This window comes from Durio zibethinus, chromosome 24 (assembly GCF_047325235.1).
Source record: "Durio zibethinus cultivar Kanyao isolate XHJ-2024 chromosome 24, ASM4732523v1, whole genome shotgun sequence".
Taxonomy (NCBI): domain Eukaryota; kingdom Viridiplantae; phylum Streptophyta; class Magnoliopsida; order Malvales; family Malvaceae; genus Durio; species Durio zibethinus.
The window spans coordinates 13,361,786-13,386,694 of record NC_143185.1 but is presented as its reverse complement, the minus strand read 5'-3'; the positions used below and the strand labels follow the sequence as shown (position 1 = coordinate 13,386,694).

General features: G+C 28.0%; 1 pseudogene; it reads left to right on the top strand.

The window, feature by feature from the left end:
• Positions 1-17,108: 17,108 nt before the first annotated feature.
• Positions 17,109-24,909, top strand: part of LOC111316375 (uncharacterized protein At5g08430-like) — a 28,184-nt pseudogene continuing 20,383 nt past the window's right edge.

Below are 24,909 nucleotides of genomic sequence, written 5' to 3'. Positions count from 1 at the left end.
TCAACCCCAGATATATTGGTTGCATCATTGATTTTTAAACTGTTCAATCCTTAGACTTTCACATCACAATTGTACTTTTACGGTATTGCTCTATCACATTTATATGAAAATTCATTGGGCACATATACAATCACAATTGTTGTGAAGTGAGGAGTTAATTTGTTTGCCATCGATTTTGGCTCATCATAAAAAATAGTTAAAGCCTTAGGGAAGAATAATCCATTTGATCCTTGATTTGTTGTCATGTTTACTTTGTTTTTTTCTTTTTCATTGTAAAACTCAATTACTCCAATATCCATTATCCTTTGAACCATCTATTTATGCTTCTCAAATTCTTGGATTAGATGACCCATTACCATTCCATGATATTTACAAATTAGATTTGTCCTAGATGGTTGTCACTAGTCTAAAAAACTATTGATGAAACCACACCAATTTTGACCAAACAATCATACACCACTTCCATAGGAGTTTTCACTACTTTTATGCACCTTTTAATTCCCTTGCCCTTCTTTATTACATTAGTTATACCCCCAGCATGATTGGGTAATGGGTTTCATCCAATATTTGGCTTTGTTCAAAGTCAAAATTCAGTCGTCCAACCTTAACAATGCTTGTACCTTGTATTTTAAAGCTATAAAATTTTTTAAAGAATCACCAAATGCGCTATAATGGTATTCACATCAAGCATTGAGATTATACCATTTAGGATATGATGGTTTGAGATGCTTATTGGGGATATGGGCATAAGGCAGCCTTTCAAAAGCTATGTGTAAAGGTCTGTGTAGGATATAGGTATTGGGTCAATAGAGGTTTTTCTTTTGGTGTTGATAGTGCAAGAGTTTTTTTATTCTAAAGTTGGGTTATTGGTTGATAAAATGGCTGTATGGTTGATGTTGGGGTGAAATGGGGAACTATTGGTTGGAAACTAGTGTTAGGTGGGTGACCTTAAAGCCAAATGAATAGGGAATTGAAAATGGGAGCTAAAAAATATTTTTGATAAAAAATCAAAATGAAAAATTGCCATAAATCTATTTTAAGATGTGATTGACCACAAAAAATTTTGTCATTTTAATGAAACATTTAAAACGGCTTTAAAAGTTTTATGAAAAAAGTAATTTGTGATCTGCGAAATTAGAGTTAGGTTCGGGAGTTAATTACGCATGGAGAAGGATAGCACCCCCACAGCGTCCGTTTAAGACAATACCAATTGATTGCATGTTATCTTTTAATTTTAGTAAAAATGATCCTATTTTTATTTATGTTTAAAATTAATTCCTTTTTTTAAAAAAACAAAAAAAAATCAAATTAGGTAAAACTTCATGCATGACAATTTGTGAATGCATATAGTAAAGTAAAAAATGCAAATGTATGATTGGTTTAAAGGTTGGTTTAGTTTTGGAAGGTGGTTTAAGGTTTAGAAAGTGGTTTAGAGTATGAGAGGTGATTTAGGATTTAAGTTTAGGGTTTAGGATTTAGAGTCTAGGGTCTAAAAAATAGGTTTGAGGTTTTAGAGTTTAGGATTTAGGGTTTATGGTCTAAGGTCTAGGGCTTAGGGTTTAATGTTTTAAATTTAGGGTTTCATGAAATTATGTGTGTGATAAAATCAAATTACAAAAATGCCATAAATGAATGCACGACAAAAACATGACAAAGAAACAAACTAATTACAAACCTATACATTTACAAAACTAAATTACAAGCAAGTTGTTCATAAAAAATCAAGAGAAAAATGGATCAAACAAAAAAAAAACTTTTAAAATTTGTTTGAATGTTTTGCCACGGTTTTTTTGTTCTTCAAATAAAACAACCAAACAACATAAAAAATCACCAAAACCACTCGTTAAATCAACATTTTTCCATTAGAAATTTGATCCAAAACCTTACATATATGAAAATCATAGTAAAAAAACACTTTTAAACACTTGAATTAAAGCAACCATTTGGCCATAAAAATAGGAGCAAGTTTCAGCCATGCCATGGAACTACTATCACCAAACCTTTTATGGCCCCTCCATCAATCATCCTTACTTTATTCAAACAAAGCAACCATGAAACATCCATAAAACTATTTTCTAACAATATTCTAATCATGTAAGAATATTTATCAAACGTGTAATGAACCAATATAAAAAAAAAACCATGAAAATATAAGCATAAGGCAAACACCATAGTTAACTAACCAACCAAACAAAATTTGCATAAAACACAAGTAAACTAGTCATTTAACCATCATAAACAACATTTAAAAGCAAGTAAAACATTAACATGTGCCAAGAGAAGGTTTAGCCATGGTAAAGGAATATTTGGCCAAACCTCCAATTTGGTTAATGATGGATCGTGTTGATTGTTTTTGCTTGTTTTCTGGTTTCAATCTAAATATTGATTAATTGGATGAAGTTTGATTCAAGTTTTGAGTAAGAAAATGAATTACAAAATTTCAGGAAAAACAAAAAAAAAATGGAAGGAAACGATATGAAAATGTTATAGAAAAATATGATGAAGATGTAAGAAATGTAAGATGAAAAATATAGGAATTATACCTTCAAGCTTTCTTCACAAAGATTTTTCTCTCTTTTATGTTTTTTCTTTAAATTTTTTTTGTAATGCCCCCAATCCTACATTGGAAGAATGTGTGGATAAGAAATGATATATATGTAGAGACTTAATCCCAAACTTGTGAGGCATCTTTTATGAGATAAAACCATGAGACTTTCAGGTCAAAGTGAACAATATCTTTCAGGTTGAGTGCGAGTCTCCATAAATGGTATCAGAGAAGTCATCAGTCGACAGTCGTGAAAGTCAATAAGTGTTACATGATGGTCTAGTGTGATCTTGGTTCTGTTGTTAGACTCGACTTGACAGGGACATCAAGCTTTCAAGGTGGTGAGATTGTATGCCTCCAATCCCACATTGGAAGAATGTGTGGATAAGGAATGATATATATGTAGAGACTTAATATCAAACTTGTGAAGCATATTTTGTGAAACAAAATCGTGAGACCTTCAAGTCAAAGCGAACAATACCTCACAGGTTGGGTATGGGTCTCCATATTTTTCTCTCCTTTATTTCTTACATTTCTAACCCTCTCTAAATTGTAGAAAACATCCCTAGCTCCTTAAAGAAGATGGAAAAATATCTCATGTAATTAAATCTTAGCCATTAGATCAAAACACATCCAAATGTCCACATTTCACCTTTGTTTTTGGTTTCAAGGAACTAACTTTCTTCGTTAAATCAAGCTCCTCTATATGATCTAATGGTCCAAGATGTAGACTACCAAAGGTTCGATTTTTACAACCATTAAAATCAAGTGAAAAGATCATTTTGCCCTTATTATAAAAATTTAATTTTTTAAGCCATTTTCTTGGAAATCAATGATCTTTTGTTCATTTTTAGGATTTTAAAGCAAAAAAAAAATGAAATAATTTGAAATAAAGATTTGAAAATTTTTGTGAAATTCCAACTTCATGAAGTGTCAAATTATGAATTACCCCTCAAAGGTGTTTGGTAATTTCATACCTCTCAGGGTACTGCAGTAGTTTTGAATGCATAAAAAATCATCAAATATTATAAAAACATAATCTGAAAAGTTTCATGAGAAATCGACCTTAAGAAGGTCAAATTACAAAATTACCCTTAAGGGATATTTTAGTAATTTCACACATCTTGAGGTATAATCAAGATTTTCAAAATTCTAAAAATCATTAAATAATATTAAACCATGATCTACAGTATTTTGTGAAATGTCAACCTTAGGAAGGTTAAATTACGAAAATACTTTTAAGGGTATTTTTGTAATTTCACACCTTTCAAAGTGTGATATAGGTTTTTAATGCATCAACAATCCTAAAAAAAATTCAATTATGATTTGAAAAGTTTTACGAAAATCCGACTTTAAGAAGGCTAAATTACAAAAATACCTTTAAAGGGTATTTTTGTAAATTTACTCTTCTTGAATTGCAATCAAGGTTTTTTAGTGCTTTAAAATAAAAAAGTTCAATCTTAATCCACATTGGTTCCAATTTGATTGTGAATTTTAAGAATTAACCCGACCTTTATCTATTTTGTCTAATTTGACCAAATTTGACCAAGTTTGACCAAATTTAACCTTTAGACATTTAGGTCAAGTTGGCTTTAATTTTGATTTTAAAAACTTATCAAAATTTTAAAAAAATGTTGGATTTAAGTGGGGTTTAATTATAAGCTTTTTACAAGTGGCTGAGATTTTCTTAGACAAAATTAGCTATCAACAGCTACTCCTCTTTGTATATTTTTTAAAATAAAAAATAATGCAAAAACTAATGACACCAATTTTGTACGGCACCATGAGATGAAAATGCTCTGTTTTCTCATGCACGTTTGTTTCCATGTTTGATGAGGTTTTTTTTTTCTTGTTTGTTTTTTGTCCTTTTGTTAGGTTTTTTTGTTTGTTGTTTTCTTTTTCTATCTTTTCTCCCCTTTTTTATCATTTTTTTAGCTTTCAAAGATCTTTTTTTTAAAAAAATAAATCTAAATGAAAACTTGGATACCATCATCATGACTTCAGTTATTATTACTAAATAGAAAATAAACGATTTTAGATACACCACCGAAGGGGACTCGAATATCAATACCAAAGAGAATTCAAATCACTTCGGATATTGCCATTGAAGAAAACATACGACTTTGGATATCACCATTAAAGAGAATTCAAATGACTTTGGATATCACCATTGAAGAAAACAAACGACTTTAGATATCACCATCGAAAGGGACTTGGATATCACCACTGAGTAAAGACCAACAACTTCGAATATCACCATCAAAGAGAATTCAAATGACTACGGATATCACCACCAAGTGAAAACAAACAACTTTAGATATCACATCGAAGAGAATTCAAATGACTTTGGATATTACCACTGAAGAAAACAAATGACTTTAGGTATCACTACCGAAAGGGACTCATATATCAATAAAAAAAAGGACTTAGATATCACCACTGGTAGAGGCTCAAATATCACCATCGAGTAAAAACAAACAATTTCATATATCATCACAAAAAAGGACTTGGATAATACTATCAAGTGAAAACAAATGACTTTTAAAATCAGCACCAAAGAAAACAAATGACTTCAATATCATCACCGAAAGGGACTTGGATATTACCATTGAGTGAAAACAAATGACTTCAAATATCACTATCGAGTGAAAACAAACAACTTCAAATACCACCACCGAAGAGAACTCAAATGACTTCAGATATCACCATAGAAAGAAAATAAAAGACTTTAGGTATCACTATTGAAGGGAACTTAGATATCACCATCAAATAAAAATAAATAATTTCAGATATCACTATCAAGTGAAAAAAAAATGACTTCGGATATCACCACCGAAGGGGACTCAGATATCATCACCAAGTGAAAATAAATGGCTTCAAATATCAACATCGACAATAATCCAAATGACTTTGGATATCACCATAAAAAAATATATATGACTTTAGATATCACCACTGAAAGGGACTTAAATATCACTATCGAGTGAAAATAAATGATTTTAGATATCACCACAGAAAAACCTCGAACATCACTACCGAGAGATTTCGTAATAGCTTAGATATCACCACTGAGAAAGTTTTAAGAAAGGTCAGATTTCACCATCTATGGAATTTTAAGAAAAAGTTAGATTTCACCACCGAAAGAGTTTTGAGAAAATGTCAGATTTCACCACTAAAAGAGTTTTTTTTAAAAAGTTAGATTTCACTACCAATAATTTTTTTTTTTAAATTCACACTTAAATGCTTGAATATCAGCACAAAGTGAATTAAATTTGGAGTTTTGAATAGTTAGATATCACTACCCATATTTGAAAAAGCTTAGTTATCACCACCAAGGAGTTTTTATAAAAGTCCACATATCATCATAAAGCATGCAAAAAACTCAGATATCACCATTGAAGAATGAAAAATATAGAAAACTTGAATATCACCATTGAGGGAATTGAAAAAAAAATGGTATGATCATTAGAAAACATTGACATATTTCCTTTTTTATTTAACCTTTTGCTTAAAACTTCCTTCATTTCTTTTCGATAACTTGAAGTGTTTCTATTTTTTTTCTCTTTCTTTAATATTTACAAATTGACAAATGTAACCATGATACAAATGTGTCAAATCTCAACAAATGATATGAATGCAAATGTATTTATGCAAGTGTAAGAATCCATTATGAAACTTTTTCATGTTGCAAGTGTTAAATGAAAATACAAGTGACTTTTCATGATGTAAATGCCAATGTTCTTTCCATGCAGATGACCCTACAATGATTCAAACGTGAATTTCTTTTTATGACATAAATGTACCTAGAAAAGATGCATGACAAATTTTCTCACTAGCAAATTTTTTTTCATCATGCAAATGCTTTATATGAATGCAAATGCCAATACTCATACATGGTATAGATGCCCTAAAAATATAAATGCTAACTTTTTCAAGTTTAATTATTTTTTCAATTATGCAAATGCTTCATGCCATTACAAAATCTCATTTCAAAATGTCAATGCCCATGCAAATGCAAAAACTTTTTAATGTATGTGTCCGATCATGGATACAAATACAAAAATGCTTTTTTTTTTAAAGATTCTTTATTTATTTTGCTTATTTTGTAAAAATGTGTGATTAATTATTCTAAATTTTCTCAAAATGCTTAGCAAGATTTGCCTCACATAGTTAAATTCCTTAATCAAAGAGAATGAGATATTTGAACAAATGTGATTTTAAGATTTTTTTGGAATTTGGCATTCCCTATTAGAAATGAAAGAAGTGACAATTTTCTCTTCAATAGATTAGATGGTTCAACATGTGAAGGTTTTAGTTCATTTAAAAAGGCTTCACCATTTGAAGGAAATAAAAGAGATATTATACTTTTCCATGTCAACTTATAAATGAAATTAAAAAAAAAAGCCCGAATCTCTTGAAAATCAGACATATCTAACACTTTCGTTAGCATTCAAATACGACATTAAGATAGATGTCAAGGGACAAACTCAAAGTTTTTAAAGGTCATTTAAGGATGAAGATAAAAAGTTTAAAATTTCAGAATCAATTCTTTTTTATGCATCTCAAACTTTTGGGACTTTATATCTTTGTATCATTTAAAGGGCCTGAGTTACTTTTGGTCAATATCAAAATTGGCCTTTAGGGCTTCAAGATTTACTCTAGACTATCTTTTTGTAGAGTTTTCACCCTATAGTCATATTCACCTCTTTCTTTTTTTTTTTCTTTCGATTGTTACACCAAGTACTTAAGAATTCAAACTTATCCAAAATGAATTAATAGTCCAAATGGCTAGTTAGGTAATAAAGGGAGACAAAAAGGTTTATGGGTTTTATTGTCATTTTTGAAAGAAAAGCTCTTTAATTTTAAGTACCCGTGCTTGAGCTAATATAGACTTTTGTTAGGACGTAACATAGGCTAAGGCTCATAATTCTAAAAAAAATAGGATAAATAGGCCTAAAATAAGTGTTTAAGGATGATTAAACTAAGAATCATTTTTTTTATTTAAGGATTTACTCTGGGGCATATCTTTTTTTATTTTCCTATAATCTCCACTTAATCATTCATTTCATTTCATTTCTTTTTTTCCTTTTTTTATTTTTTTCTTTCATTTTCTTCATTTTTTCCCTATTTTCTCTTTCTTTCACATTTTTTTTTGTTTTCTTTCTTTGAGTTGATTTAAAACTTCAAAACTTTTTATTAGACATTTAGCCCCCCTAACAAATATGGTTCGTTTTTGGACAATACCATACTTGACCTATTAAATGCATCCTTTTTTGCTCTTTAGTGTGAAGGGTGATCCTTGATCAAGATTTATTTGAAAAGAATTTTATCAAGCACAAAGGGATAGTAAGGGATACATTTCTTACATTGACAAAGGGATGATGAAAGATGGACATTTATCATCTTAAGCATAGGTTACTCAAATTCAATAAGTAACATTTTTAAAAAAAAAAAGGTTTAGGGAAAGTTTTTCTTAAGGATTTTATAATTTTTTACTCTATTTGAACTCTTTGGTCTTTTCTTATTGGTTTCTTTATGAATTTATTAAGATTTTTTTATTTTTTAAATTCATTTAAATGTTTTAAGTGTATGATGTCACAATTAAAATTTTTTTTCTTTTATTTCTTTTCATTTCATTTCATTTTTTCTCTCATTTTTTTTCTTTTCATTTTCATTTCTTTTTTTCCCTTTTTTCTTTTTTCTTTTTTGCATGCCCTTCACCACCATTTGAGAAAAATGTCTTATTTGCAAACCATCTCTAATGAAGGTTGGTGTAAAAAAGAGGCTTACAAGGAATAAACTTGTTTAGGGTGTCAAGGAATCCATGGCATTCCATAACAAATGGTGGGTTGATCACAACTCAAGTTGTCTTAAAGGTAATGAAATTTTGCTTTTTAGCCAATATGCCTCAAAACACTAGATAAGGACCATTTTAGGGTAGATGACTGAAAGGCTGGTGTGCTTGGGATCATCCTAAAAAATTTAGGTAGCTTTAATTTTAAGGGATTTTTAAAGGCACAACATAACCTCGACATTTATCAAATTACCACATCCAAATTCTTAAAAAAAAAATGCTATGTTTGCCTGATCTTCTAGGAATCCCAATCTTTTTTTCAAAATTGGCTACCTCATTGTTCATTGCCTAAGAAAAGAATATCACATTTTTATGTTATAATATTAATAGGTGAAGACAAGGTTTACTAATTCAAGCTCTCACCTCTGAAAGGGATATGCTTGATGAATGGAATCATTTGAGTGATTTGAGAGATGAGAGTATTTGGAAAAAGGTGTGTAGGTATCAGTTTGTTTCTAATAATGATCGTCAACCTTTTTGAAACTTCTTCCATCTTTATTACAAAAAAAAACTTTTTTTTTTCTTTCCTTTCCTTTTCTTTTCTTTCATTTTTTCTTTTTTCTTTCAAAGCACTTCTTTTTTCATGATTTTGGAAATTAATTATATGGGGCTTTATTTTTAATTGAAACTTTTTTATTTTTTTATCGAAAAATTCTAGAAATTAAAAATTTATGCTTAAGTGAATAGGAAAATTTTAGTTAAAAATCTATAAAGTAGTATGGCATGTAAAAGTTTTATCCATTTAAAATATCCAAACCAAACTAGATTTCACATCTTCAAACTGAGACTATAAATTACCCCTAAACAACATGTCCTCATTTTAACCTAAAAGTCAAATACAACTTTAAATTTTCAAATAGCCTTAAATGTTGGGTCTTAAAAGACCTTTCATTATATTTCTAGCTTCTACTTACTAACAATTCCATAGATTTTTCATCTGGTTCTTTCATTGTCTCTAAAGACTAATCATTTAGCTTTGATTAGATCTCTAACTTTGTATTTTAGTTTAAGGCAATCCTCTATTATGCATGGTTGATCACTGTTATGGTAATCACACCATGCATGGGTGTTATACCATATTGGGTAAAGAAGCTTTAAAGATTCCAATTTCATAAGTTTCAAGAGGTTTTTTTAGATCAATTGGGGTAACAGTTCAATATAAATCATGGGAATTAGTTTAATTCAATTTTTCACTTACTTCTTTCTTGATCTTTTTAGATCATTTATCCTTTTGCCAAGCCTTGTAACTGGTTCAAAGATGGGTGTTGCAATGCATTAAAGTGTTTAGGGAATAGTTATAAGCTAAAAAACTATTATTGGTATTGGTTGATAAAGATGATAAGTTGATGCTACATGGGCTTGATACATGGAATAATGATAGAACGAAGTGAAGTCTCCAAATTGTTACCCCTCGTGACCTTTAACCTAAGCTATATTTTTAACATTTTGTATTAGAAGTCTCTTTTCCCCCAAGCTTATCATTTTTTGTAGCATTTTCTATTATTTCTCTAATAAGCACCGCATCAACAAAGTTTTTGGTGACATGCCCAATGAGCTTATCAAAATATGAGGATCGAAGAGTATTGACAAATAGAATAATTATTTCTTTTTCAATCAATAGTGGTTGTATTTAGGCCATGAGATCTCTATCTGTAGGTATACTTTTTTAAAGTCTTAGTATCCTCTACTCCATATTCTGTAGGATTAACCTATTCGGTGTCATGTTTGATATATGTTTATATTGTGCTATAAAAGCATTGGCCAAATCTTTTTAGGAATGGATTTTATTTTAGTCCAACTGGGTATACACCTTGTTGTAGACCCCGTGAGACTACCGTGAAAGTAATGGGTCAGTAACTTATCATCATGAGTATTACTCATCATCTTCTGGTAATACATGGTAATGTGCACCGATGGGCACTTTGTTCTATCATACTTTTTGAAATTCAAAACCTTGAACTTTGGTGGAATAACAAAATCAGGGACTAAACTCCATTCACTAGCATCTACACTCACTTACACATCTTACCCCTCTATTACTTTTAACCTTATTTATAACAAATCATATTTGTTTTTCATCTCTATATCTTTTAATGAATTTGACATTCTTTTTAATTTCTCTCATTCTTTAGGATTATTCAAATTAGGCACAATAATGGTGTCACAAGGAATAAACCTGGGATTGACATTTATCTGAATCAAAGATAGCATAATAAAAATACCAGCATAAGGTTGATGAGTTACTATGGATGCCTGAGTAATATAAGGATAAAGGTATATAACTCTTGTGTACAATAGCTCTTCTACTAATATTTCTTCCCTTGCATCATGTGTCTCAATGACCTATTTTCTTTTAGACAACCTTATCAACATTTGTTTTAGTTTTACCAACTATTTGTCTATCTTTTGTTGCATCCCCGTGACTATTTCTCTTGTTTATTCTTGTACCCTTTCTACCTTTCCAATCTGGTTAGCATGCTTATTCTCCATGATTCTTAGGATGCACTATCCTTAAACTTTTTATTAATTATCCAAAGTTAAAAGCACATGATGTGAATTTTATTGTTTGCCTTAAAAGGTATTTCTTAAAAATCCTCCAATATTTAGGCAAGATTTTTGAAAATATCTTTTGCTTCAAAAGTTTGATGATAATGTATTTACAACCACCATTCCCTGTCTTTAGCTAACATAAAAATAATGTTAAAACAAATGATGCATGTTATGCATGTCAAGTTTTATTTTGTCAAAAACAAAATGCCTTAAATCACCTTTTATATTTAGGTTAGGTCATTTAAAGGTATTCCCTTTACTTCCCATTGATCTCCCAATTTTGCCCTTTTGATACCCACTTCTAAGATATTTTATTTCAAGGGTTTTGTCCAAAAGTCTATGGTGTTATTCTTATGAATGAATGCCATAAGTAATTTCTAACTTACATGGTACATAGAACATGTTTTTAAGTACATGAATATGATGATGATGTAAAAGAATGTCATGAAATGCAAAGATGCCTAAGACAATGAATTTTCATATGTATAAAGCCCCAAATGAATAAAATTACACTACACAAAAATATGCATGCAAGAAATGTAATGTCTTATTACAAGGGTGGTAGGATATGTTCATATGAAATCCAATGCATGTTTTATAAAACCTTACTATTTGTAAATCCAAATGCATGAAATGCAATGACGTACTATATGAATGATAAGATGTATACCTATGATTAATGTAACATACTTATATGAAATGCACTGACATATTATATGCATGAGACATGTTTACATGAAATGCAATACTTGTGTTTTGCAAACCTAATGAGGTTGATGCTACCATTAAGATGTGCATGTAATGGAATACATGTACTATCTATTAGGAAGTGGATGAAATGAAATGCATGTACTATCTTATTATTTTCAACTCCAAAAACATGAGAATATATGCAAACAGAATCAAATAAAATGTAAGGAATGAAACAATATTGACTCTCTCTTCTTTTTTTTTTTCTTTTTAGAAGTGGAAAAACTCAAGAACACATATTTTTTTCTTATTCCACACAAAATGACTAGCATTTAAAGGTTTTTTTCCTTTTTTTTATTAAACAACAAAAAGTTTAAGAAAAACTTTCCCTTTTTCCTTTGTTTTTTTAAAATTTGTTTTTTTTTTGTCTTTTTGTTTTTGTTTTTTATTTTTTGGTTTGGTTTTGTTGTATAGTAAAAAAAATTATTGAAAAACATTTTTTGAAGATGTACATTTTAAACAAACATCAAGCGAATCAAATAATATGCCAAAAGATTTTTTTAAAAAAGAAAATTTTTTTAAAAGAATGTTTTTTTTTTTAAGTTTTTTTTTTCAAAATTTTAGTCTTGTTCCATTGTTATTACCTCTAAATATAGATAGTGTTTCTTCATGTAACTTATTTCGAGTAATTTCTATGAAAATGGTACAACATGGCTCTATATAGGGCTGGCTCCCTATGGCTCCCTATATGTCAGGCTAATAATTGATGCATCTAAAAGTTCTCAAATTATTCCTCATATCATTGTCCTAATAAATTAATGAGGCATCATGATCCTCATTGATTATAGGTTACAAGCAAAAAGGGTTTAATTTGAGTGAAAAAATGTTTTACTAGCCATTGTGGAGGTTTACACCTCATAAAGGTGTAGCTATTTTACTTCTTTCTAAAAAGGGTTAGAGCCTAGGTATAAAGCTTGTACATGTAATGCAATGTGAGTGAGTACAAAGGAACAAACAAACCTTCCACACTTTTCCTAAAACCTCTATCCTAAATGCCCCACAATCATTAAAAGCAAAATAAATAACACAATTTATAATAAATGACAAGATTAAAATAAAGATGAAATGAAAAACACACAAACTTTTTTAAAATTTTTTTTTGCTTTTTAGAAACAAGAAAAATTAAAATCAATCTTTTGCATTTTTTTGAATTTTTTGAATTTTTCATTTTTTAAGAAAACAAGCAAATTAAAATCAAAGAATTAAGATTAAACACTAACTAGGATCATTAAACCAAAATTTAAAATAACATGCAATCAATATTTGGCTTGACTCTTAAAAATATATTCCCAGTGGAATTTTCAAGCTTTCATAACATCTCAAGACCTAGGGGTGGGAGATCCAAAGCTGAACAAATGGGGAATTGGAAAATGAGGGCTAAAAAAACAATTTTGATAAAAAATCAAAATAAGAAGTCGTCACCAATCTTTTTTAGGGTGTGATTGACTACCCAAAATTTTTTTATCTTTTTTAATAAAACATTTAAAATCTTATGAAAAGAATATTTTACGATATGCAAAATCAAAGTTGGATCCATGAATTGATTATGCATAGGAAAGATTAACATCTCTACAACGCTCATCGAAGATGGTACCAAGTGATTGCATGTTATTCTTTAATTTTGGTAAAAATAATCTTATTGTTATTAATGTTTAAAATTAATTTCTTTTCTTTTTTTTTTTTTCAGAAAAGACAAAAAAATCAAAATTTAAAAACATAACCCCTTTTTTTTTGGATTAAGATAAAAACTTCTTAAAATTCAAAGAATGTGCTGATTTTTTTTTGTCATAAAAAATCCAAAAACCCATGTTAATTCTGATTAGCAATGCATACATATCTCTATTCAAATTTATGTTAACAGACTGTTTCAAATTAACACTGTAGTTACAGAAAACCTCCATTCGATTACATGAACATATATCTACATTATGCTAAAACTGCAATGACCATAAATCTTAAAAGCTTACTTCCTACTCGATTCAAATTGGATTTACTTAAGATTAATGGTCAATTATATTTGAAAAATGGTTGGAAAGCATTTGTTGATGCACATTACCTGTGATATGGTGATGCACTTACCTTGAACTACAATAATTGTGCATCTTTTTATGCCTTTTTATATGTTGGAACTGGTGGTGTTATCATTGGAGACATGCTTCAAGCAGGATTAGGTCATAACTTGATTTCAAATATCTTTCATGTAGAAATAATATGATTATCTTATGATTTTTTTCTTAAGATTTCATTTCTTTATCTTTGTAGTTGAAAAAAAAAAAGCAACTTAAGCAAGTTCTTCAAATATCAAAAAAAAAAAAAAGTGTGACTAGTCACTTAGTGCGAAAAGAAGCCCACCAATGTTATTTATCTTGATGATACTTCCACGGAATAAGACCAGCATGACAAAATTCACAGTAATAAAGAAGATGAAACTATTACTTAGAATCATGATTTTGATGATGTAGCATTTAAAGTTACCATGGCAAGGACAAAAGTTGAAACATCTTGTGTGTTGGTAATACAACTTATATAACTTGCTTTTCTATAATTTGTGCTACATTTAAATAATTTAAATTTTTTAATGACTTATGTTTGAATTATTATGAATCATTGTTTTTTCAACTATTTTTAAAATGTAGCATATTCTTATTCCTTTTATAAAGAGTACCCTCCACAACATGATGTCAATGTTGTCTTAATGGTTCCATAAATACGCACAAGCTAGCCTCTTCAATTTAGGTATTTAGAGAAAAATAAGTCCTTTTTAGGTGGTTGAAGAAAACTTGTGGCAAACAATTGGTTGATCCTTGGCGATCATTGCTTTTTCAAATGGTTGAACAACGTTTATTCTATGTTCTAATTAATAGAAAGATGCGTAAAACTTAACATGCACATTTTAATATTTTGTTTAAACTTTGATATTACTTTGTAGCCATTGTGTTTTTGTTCTTCTACAATGGATTATAACAACTGTTTTAACTGCTTTTGTTTCCTTTTGAATTAACATCTTTAAGCAACTATAGTTTAATATTTAATCTTATTAACTATTTTATATGATATATGATTAGTGTGGTATGATTCTATTTAATTTTTTTTCCTTTGGTAGAGAGTAATTTCCTCAACATTGCATGAACAACATTATAATATATATGAAAGTAATCTACAAATTGCCATTGTTCATCTAAAGCTTCAATTTTGAGTCACATGCTGAACAACAATTAGATTAACTTTTTAGTTAATATCTCGAATATATTTTTTTTAGTTTAGAAAAAAAATTAGGAAAAAAATACAAAAAGGAATATAAAATAAAATTGCAAAAAACAAAATATATGCAAAAGATCTATGAACAACTATATTAATATATATATATATACGATTTTATACTTTACTAGAAAGTGAAAAACATAAGAAAAAAAATCATTTTCACTTGAATTTATTTTAAATAATAATGAACAATAGATTTGAAAAAATCTCTTTGATCTAAAAATTTAAAAATTGTCTCTTACAAAATAAAGAAAAATCTAATAGATCTTAACTTTTCTTTTTCAAAATGTAAACTTTTAAAATCTAGAAATAACTAAAGTTAAAAAAACCAACAAAATCGACACTAAAAATAAATAGCGACTTCATATTTTTTTTTTCTAAACTTTATCTAGCTTTATGATATTTTAAAAAAATTAAGAAAAATTATTAAAAAAATTGAGTTTTTCAATAACTACAAACCAACACAACTACAAAAAAAAAAAAGGAAAACACCATTAGCAATGAATTTTTTTGTACATTATTTATAAAGTAGAAAAATAAGAGAAGTAAAGGATAATGGCAACTATGATAGTGTTGGGTGGAAAAGAAAAAGGACAAAGAAAAGAAAGAAAAAATGGAATAGAGAAGCATCTGATACTTTTATAGAGAAAAGGAAATAGGAAGAGATGAAACAGAGAAATGGGATGAGTGATGCATTTAAGAAAAAAGAGAGATGAAAGAATATGATATAGGATTTTTAGTTGAATTTATGGTGCCTTTTGAAACTACTTCATGCTAATGATGCAAAGAAGAAGAAAAATAAATGACAAAATAAAAAAATAAATGATAAAATAAGGTGGTCAAATCTACGTTAGGTCTCAATCTAGATCTTTATATGTCCACTTGACTTGGTTTTATGCTCAATATATGTCTTTTACTTTTTTATTTTAATGGTGAAGGAGCACACCCTATTTTTAATTTATTTTGACATTATATTTTATTTTTATTGAAGTTGAATAAACTAAATAATGAGAATTATAATTTAAAAATCCTATAAAAATCATTTTTAAAAAATTGTGATTGTCAATTTTCTCTCAAAATTCTTAAGCGATATATAATTTTGAGTCCTTCTCAAAAGTATTGTGTTAAAAAGATTTTAAAAATCATTTTAACAATGTGAATTAATCCTATTAACCATTAAGATTTAAAATAAAAAAATAAAAAAAATCTTTTTCTTCTCTAACATACATTATGTAGTTGTATTTTTTATTATAATTTTTTTTTTATAAAATGAATATAATTGCTTTGATTTTTTATTATTAAAAATTATAATTTTCAATAAATTAAAAGATTTATACTATTTTATTAAAACTTATAATTTAAAAAAAAAATTATAACATTCACAACATAATGCAAAAATCAAACAATAAAACTTTAATTATAATAAATTAAATATTAAATTTAAGTATTATAAATTTCAATATATTTATAATATTTTGTAAGTGCATTAATTTTTTATTTTTTTATATTAAATAATTATAAAAAATTATAAAAACATTGACCTTAGATTCGCAGGAGCAAATTTTTAGTGAATATTAAAGTCAAAATTACTTTTTTGGTAAAAAATCCATATACTTTAGATTATGTCTTTTTTTAATCAAAGATTATATATCCTTAAACATTTTAACTTATTAGATCTTGTTCCAATACTATTGTCTCAATATTATTGTTAGTCGAAGAAAAATACTATTTATCTCAATACTATTTTTCACCTAAAGTAACAACAATCATCTAGTAAGCTTTCATATGTTATTCATTTATTTTGATATATTTTAATATTTCATTGATAAATTAATTAATTTATTTATAGATTAATAGATTCTTATTTTTAAATTTATCTAATAATTATGTCATTTTAAAACTATATTTATAATTGATAAACTCAAAAAAAGTGAAGCATATGTCTCATTTAACAGCCATATTTTTCAAACAATAATGCAAATTAATTAATAAATCTATATTTTCTTTTTATGACAAAAATAAAGATTTTCTTCCTTTTTTGAACTATTAAATAGAAATGATAAAGGGTAAAATCATGTTTGGTAAGGCTTTGATAATTCCATATTGTTTACCTTATTTAGGGTTAATTAAGGACAAATAAATCTAAAGATGGTAAGGTTTAATAATTATAGATTTTCTTTCCAATTGGGAATATAATATTCTATTTATGAAAAAAAAAGCTAAAAACAACATCATCGATTCGAAAGCACAAATATGAAGAACCAGAATACAAGTAGGCATTACTAAATGTTGATGTGGTAGTTAGGTAGTCGCCTTTCGCCTCATTGTGGAGTGTAAATTGAAATGAAAAGTAGAGGTTAGGTTAGGTATGAAACTCAGTTGCAGTAAAATTCTAGTTTTGCAAGTAAAACTCCCAAAGCTTCATTTTGACAAAATGTTAATTTTTTCTTTACTATTTCATTATTTTTGCATGATTTACTTATATTCTATTATGTTCCTTTCATTATTAATTCAAAGAGAAAATAAATAATTAAAAGAAGGGTGAGGACCCTTGTAATTCCCCATTTCTTTCTTTTTGTTTCAAAAGAAACATAAAATATCAAATTTTGGTATTAATTTTGAAATAAAATGGATTTAATTTGCCATTTTGAAAATGAAACAACTAAGAGAACAATATTGTTATTATTGTAATAATAATATTATAGAGAAATAGTGAGGGCTTTACTTTGTATTTTATAATCTGTATTGTAATTAAAAAAAGATAGTATCACTATTGCTATTATTTTGTTGTAAAATCACAACATTGTTAGTGGAATTTATAGCTTTTTGTTTACTAAAAAAATCACTCTTCTATTGTATATGCTTGAATCAAATCATTCTTTTTCTTATTTATCAACTACATGTTTATGCATATTTTAGTTTTGTACATAATCATACTTTCTTTTACTTGTCTATAGTCATTTCTACTTTAACATTTTTTTTATAGAATATTTACATATAGTCTCTTGTATGACCAGTTGATCGTACATAAGTTTCAATATTACTATCTATACCTATTTTACGTAATCATTTGGTGGACTTGTCTTCTAATTGTCCAACAACTGTTACTAGTTAAATGATTTTCATATCTAATAACTTAAATCACTATTTTGCATATGTTAGGAATAATGTTGCAATTAGAATTGTATCAGCATAAGGCTTGTTAACTTTTAGCATAAGCAAGCTGTTTATTAGGGGATTGAATAACCAAAAACATGACAACTCCAACATGAATAGAGACTTTGCCACTTTATTCATGATTATTACTAAACATGGTTATTTTCTGCACCAGCTGCAAGGCATGATAGATGTTTAGGATAATTAAGCATGTTTTTCTATTCATTGGATATTAACACACTCCATTTTAAAGTTTTTATTTTTTGTACATGTCCAATTGAAGAATCTCAAATTAAGGAAGTTAGCATCAAATATGGATGAAAATGCAACATGAGTGTTTTGATTTTAAAAATATTATAGGAAGCCACTTAATTTTGTTAGTTTGAAAAAAAAAAAAGCCAAATCAAAGAAATTGGAGTTTGTTGGTTGAGAATCAAAACCACTCATTGAATTTTTTAAATCTATTGGTAAAAATACAATCAAACCAATCTCTCAACATGATGTTACTAACATTATAAGTAAAGATGTTAATGAGAATGACCTTCTTTACCCAATGAAAAAGAAGAGAATTCTTTGTGACAAGAGACTTTATTTTATAATTGAAAAAAAATAATAAGTCAAATCAAAGTCTATGATTTGCTTGAGACACATTATGCTGACAACCAAGATGGGATGATGACATTTTTTTTTAGCTTAGAAGAGAAAAATCTTTGTGAAAAACAAAAAGGTTTGAGTTTGGAAAGAAAATTTTACCAGAAGAAAAAAGTTTTTGAAACACTAAAAAATTGCTTCGCTGCTATAATTTCAAATAACGTTAACTTGGTTTACCTGAAAAAGAGTTTAGTTTAGGATTTTTTAAAAGATTTGAAGCTAAAATGGTACGTAGCTTTATGAGGATCAAAGCAGACCCTAATAACTTCTTTCAAAAAACTCTCATTAGCTTGTGCTAGTTAAAGGTAATTTGTTGTTAAGTTATGCAATTAGCAATTATTTACTTGAAGTTGCATTTATTTTGAGTGTAAAGTGCTACTTTTATTCTTGTCCTATTGTGTATTTCTATGGCAATCTAAGCAACAAAAACAAGAGTAGAGCAACAACATATTAACTATAAATAGAAAACAAATGACATTAAAAGTAGATTAAGGGATTTCTAGTTTAATGAGCTTGATGTTTTTGTAAAGAAATAGCTTTATGCATTATTTTAAATTACTTTTTCAGTTTAGTATAGTAATTGAAAAGTCTAGTCTTTGATTACAAATAATTTCTAGTTAATTTTCAACACATAAAATAATTATAAATAAATTTTAAGAAAATTATTGTTGTCCTTGACTTGAAGTTGAAGCAAAAAAGTTACAAACTGTAAAACTAGAAGTGTTATAAATCTTAGTAGACTAGTGACTTCTTATCTTTAGCAAGTTTCTTGGATGCTTTTATGTCAATCTACTAGGGCTAAGAACAACTTGACTCTAGAAAAAAAGCTTTAATAACTTAACTATGCAATTTTTTTGGATGACCGCAAGCATATTTTTAACATTCTCCATATTTTTACTAACAAACTCAATGATGGCTATGCTCATACTGGTTTCCATACTTTTTTTCCTTAACATCTAAGACATCTTCAATGATAATAGTATTTACTTATGATAATTGCATATTTGATATTAAGATGATACACTTTTCTTAATAGCACAAATAATTAGATATGGAATTCATCCGTAAAACTATTTTAGATATACTTAAAGTCAATCTTTTTTAAGAGTTAAAGTGTTTAAAACTTTCTACTTTTATTTTTAATGTTATGATTAGGTCCTATTGGAAGTAAAGTGATTAGTATTGTTCACAGGTTGGAATTTGAATTGGTTTATATATGTACCATATAGATCTAATGGACTTTAAGTGAAAGAGGAAATGCTATTAATTTTTACTTATAAAAATGTATTGTTTATAACTATTAAGCAAGTGATATAAGAATTTTTATCTAATTCAAATATTTTTTTAAGTATGCTAACAAAAATTTTAGTCATTGTTTTTTTCTTATGATCAATTGGTGACTGGGTTTGGGGAAAAAAGTTATGTAAAGAAATTTAATCATTGTATCATGGAATATAATATAAGAAATTTGAACTATTATTTAGTAACTTTGTTGACTTATACCTTTTATAAAATTGTTGTCTACAATGCTTTAAGGCAAACAATTGGCACATAGTTAATGCAATTATCAAATCGACGTTTCTAATGTTTATTCTTTTACCGTTAATATATGCAAAACTTATGTTGTTTGTTTTATCATGTGACTATATTTTATGTTAGTTATGCAATATGTTCTTATCTATTTTAAATAGTTAATTTATGGTGTTAGTATTCTTATTGTCTAAGGTTAAAGAAGGCCTTTGGGAACAATGATAACATAGACATTCTTCTCCAGGTTTCAAATTTTGTGAAAAATGTTAGCATTTCTATGCTTTCTAATGATAATTTCTCAGGTAATCAGTATATGCAACATTTTTGCTATTTCATTCTAATAGTACTCAATTTTGACAAATTTCAATGTTGAGCTAAAATTACTACCAAGCTGAAATTACTACCATCTTTCAAATTTTTGATGCATTTAATCTATAAATTTGAATAATTTTGATGAATTATTGCTAATCCTTTATACTTTAAAACTAAAACAGAATTTAAAATATTGTTGATAGTTGCTTGATAAAGAAATCACTAAATTTTGATAAGATGAAATGCAAAATAGTAGAGAAATGATTCATTTATATAGATTTCACTTTGCCTATGCGACATTAAATTGGAGACAAATATAAGCTAGCTTCTTAAATGATTGCTAATTCTAGTAACATAAGCAACTTGTTATTTAATACCTTTTTAATGTTGTTTAGACTAAACAAAACAAAACATTCTCTTTATGATGGTGTAAGGTGTTAGATCTTAAATTAGCTAATTATTGACTTTTCATTTTTATCTGAGGTCTTTTAAGGATCATATGTTTTATATTTAGAGCATATGTGCCTTAGATGTTCCAAAGAAGGCATAGTTGAAGTTATAAAGCTTATGATTAGTATAACAGCTGGATATGATGGGGGAAAGATCTTAATTTATTTTGGTAGCAAATTACTATTTGCATTGGAATATATATCTAGATGTATATGGATATCTTAGTATTTTTATTGATGTTTTGTAAAAATAATGTAAGGATTTACATCAAAGAATAAAAAATGGCTCGCTAAAAAGACTAACTGTTGTAAGGTTTTATACTATTGGCATAATCCATAATGTTACATTCTTGTTGCAAAAAGGTATTATTCTTTGTTTATGTAACAACCTGTATTTTTTAGGGTTATGTTAGGCAGTTTGAATAATTTATCTTATCCATCTTTTAATTTTAAATGGATGAAGGTAAATTAGAAATACATATGATACAGCGTTAGGTAGAACTTAAAAACTTAAACCTATGTTTTATAAAGTGTAGGGCTAATTCTGGAGTTTTATTGTGAAATTGTTAGAGATGTAGTATTATTTAAATAGATACTAGACATTTATGCTAAGCTGCCTTCTTAAGGTACAAGTAAATCATTTACTGCTATCATTTTTAGGGAAAAAATGATATAATGTAAGATTTTGTGATTGATTTTCTATGTAGTGCCTAAAAATTCAAGGTGTTTTATCTTGCTTGTCTTGGAATGTTGTGCAATAAGTTTGGGTTCCATAAAACTGAAATTATGCAACGAACATTTTCTCAGCATATACAAAAATTTTTAAGTTTAGTTGTGTTACACGGGTCTTTTTATAAGTGAAAAAGTATGCTAAAGAGAGCTACTATTGTAAGCTCAAACTATTTCTATAATCCATAATATTACATTCTAGTTGAAGATGGAAATTATTCTTTGTTTATTTAACAACCTGTGTTATTCAGAGCTATATTAGGCAACTTAAACCATCTATATCGTTTATATTTTTTAACTCACCTTTGATAAATGGGTGGAGGTAAACTAGAAACTATATAAGATGAAGAGTTAAACATAACTTAAAAACTTAAATGTCTTTTATAAAATATGGTGTTTACTCTAGAGTCTTGTTTAAGAATTGTTAGGGATGTAACATTATTTTAACATAAAATTTTTATGGTTCAGATCATTTACCATTATCATCTTTACCAAAATAAAAAAAGATATAATGTAAGATTTTGTGATTGATTTTTATGTAGTGCCTAAAAAATTAAGGTCATTGTCATACTTGTCTGAGAATGTTGTGTAATAAATTTGGGTTCCATAAAACTGAAATAATTCAATGAACTTTTTGTTAGTCTATGAAGAAGATCTTTGTGGTTGTTGTAGATAACGAATTTTATCCAGGATATTTTTTAACATAATTGATCTTGGGCTCACTTGCGAACAAGGACCAAGGCCATTTAAGAGAACCGTTTAAAACCCATAGAAAGCTCACAAATTTACCGATTCAGAAAATCAAATTCAACTCAGGTCAAATTCGGTCAAATGAAGTCAAAATTGCACAAAATTGATCAAAAAGGATAAATCTTGAGTCAATTCTAAAAATTCAAAACCTAATTAAAATCAGTGTGGTTTAAAATTGAATTTGGAATATTTTTTGAAACACTAAAATTTTTATTGTGCCCCGAGAAAGATAAAATTATCAAAATACTCTTATAGTGATATTTTTTAATTTTTAATTCCCAAGCTTGAATTTTTATGAAACCTTTCAGATCTTAATTTTATAACATTTCATAATTTTGGTACATTTAAAATCACAACACTACCTCGAAATGGGTAAAATTATCAAAACACAATTTTAAGGGTATTTTCATAATTTGGCTTTCTCAAGCTTGAATTTTCATGAAACTTTCAAGATTTCAATTTTATAATATTTTATGATTTTTTGTGAGTTTGAAATCATGGCAGTACCCTAAAAAGTGTGAAATTATGAAAATACCGTTATAAGGGTATTTTCATAATTTAATCTTTCTAAGCTCGAAATTTTACAAAACTTTTTAGATGTTAATTTTATAATATTTCATGATTTTTAGTGTATCTAAAATCATAGCAGTCCCCAGGAAAAACAAAATTACCAAAATACCATCGTAGGGGTATTTTCGTAATTTGACCTTCTCGAGCTCAAAATTTTGCAAAAATTTCCAAATCTTGGTTTTATAATATTTCATGATTTTTGATGCTTTAAGATCCCAAAATGAGCATGAGAGCATTGATTTCTAAAAAAATGGCCATAAATACCAAAACTTTGCACTAAAGGGCAAAATGGTTTTTTTCATGGGCTTGGGAGCATAAAAATTCAATCTTTGTAGAGTTTAATCTAAGCCACTAGATCTTTTGCTGACTTTTAATCCAAGGGCCAAAGGTGGCTCCTTGGAATTAAGAAGAAGAAGAACTACGGCCTTTAGATGAGATTTTATCCAAGAGCCCTTATTGAGCAAGATTGAGATCTTGCTTTTTGAGGGAAGCTACTATCGAATAAAAGAGAGGGAGAGGAAGCTGCTAGAAAGAGAAGGAAAGAATGAGGAAGCATCTGAGAAAAAAAAAGAGAAAAGAAAGCATAAAAAAAAAAAGAAAGTTCAAAATTTAAGAGATGAGATAACCCATACCAAGGCTGAGTTTTGCCGATTATATCATGTGTTTTATACTATTTTTCACCTACTATGGTATTTTCTACAAGTGTTCTTATTTATTCCTTTCATGTTTTGTGCTTGGTGTGTTTGTTGATAAAATTTCAAGCCTTATTTGTTCTATGTTTCTGTTTCATTTTTTTTCAAACTGGTTGGAACATCATTGTCTATTCTAGTGTTGCCAAATAACTGTTGTTTCTCTTTCTGGCAGCAGCTATTCAGTCCATGCCACAAATCCTTCCACTCTTCTTTTCCATCCTTTATATCTAGCCTATAGCTAGCTTAAGCTAAAACAAATGAAGATAGGGAAATCAGCTTGGAGTAGCCAAACCATGCTACCAACTTTCCATAAGCAGTCACAATTTGGATTAGTTTTTTTATATAGAAACTACCCCTCATTTGACTGGGAAGAATGCTTCAAAAGAAATTGATTTCCAAGTTAAAAAGATAAGCTATTAGAAGAGGAAGAAAGGTCTAAAAGTTTTAGTTTCCTTTCACTTTAGCCCTTAGTTTCACATATTGGGGTCTTATGCACATCAAAGCTTCAAGCTTTTTTTCTCTTCTGATCTCTTTCTTTACGTGGGGTCTTGCCTTTGGTCCATTCTTGTATTTGACTCTATGAAGAATGGAAAGCTGAAATGGTCTATATATAGAGTAAGCTTCACGTGAATGTTCCCTCTTTATTTTTGTTTTGCTTGACTTTCTTTGTATGACTTTGCTTACTCGATCAGTGCATGAACAATAAATTCTGGATGTAGGAAAACATAAGGAATGAAGGTTGAAAATAGGCCATAGGTAGTGCATGCTTCACGTGAACTATATTGTCCCACATTCATGTTTGTTTTGCTTGGTTATACATGTTTTTATCTACTTCGTTAGTGCATGAATCAGTTTTGGATGAGGGAAAATATTACACATACCTCATGATCCAACCACTATCTTGATGCTTAGTTCTTTTATGGTTCCTTTTGGTATGATGGTTGTAAAGGTGGGTCAATCTTTAGCATGATGGTTACTAGATGTTCTAAATAATGTAATAACAAATGTAGTAAGGCTAAGGTAGATAAGAAAAAAAAACATAATAAATTATGAGTAGGGGGTTAGAATATTTAAGCATCCTTTTGCATAATTATTTTGACATAATCATAT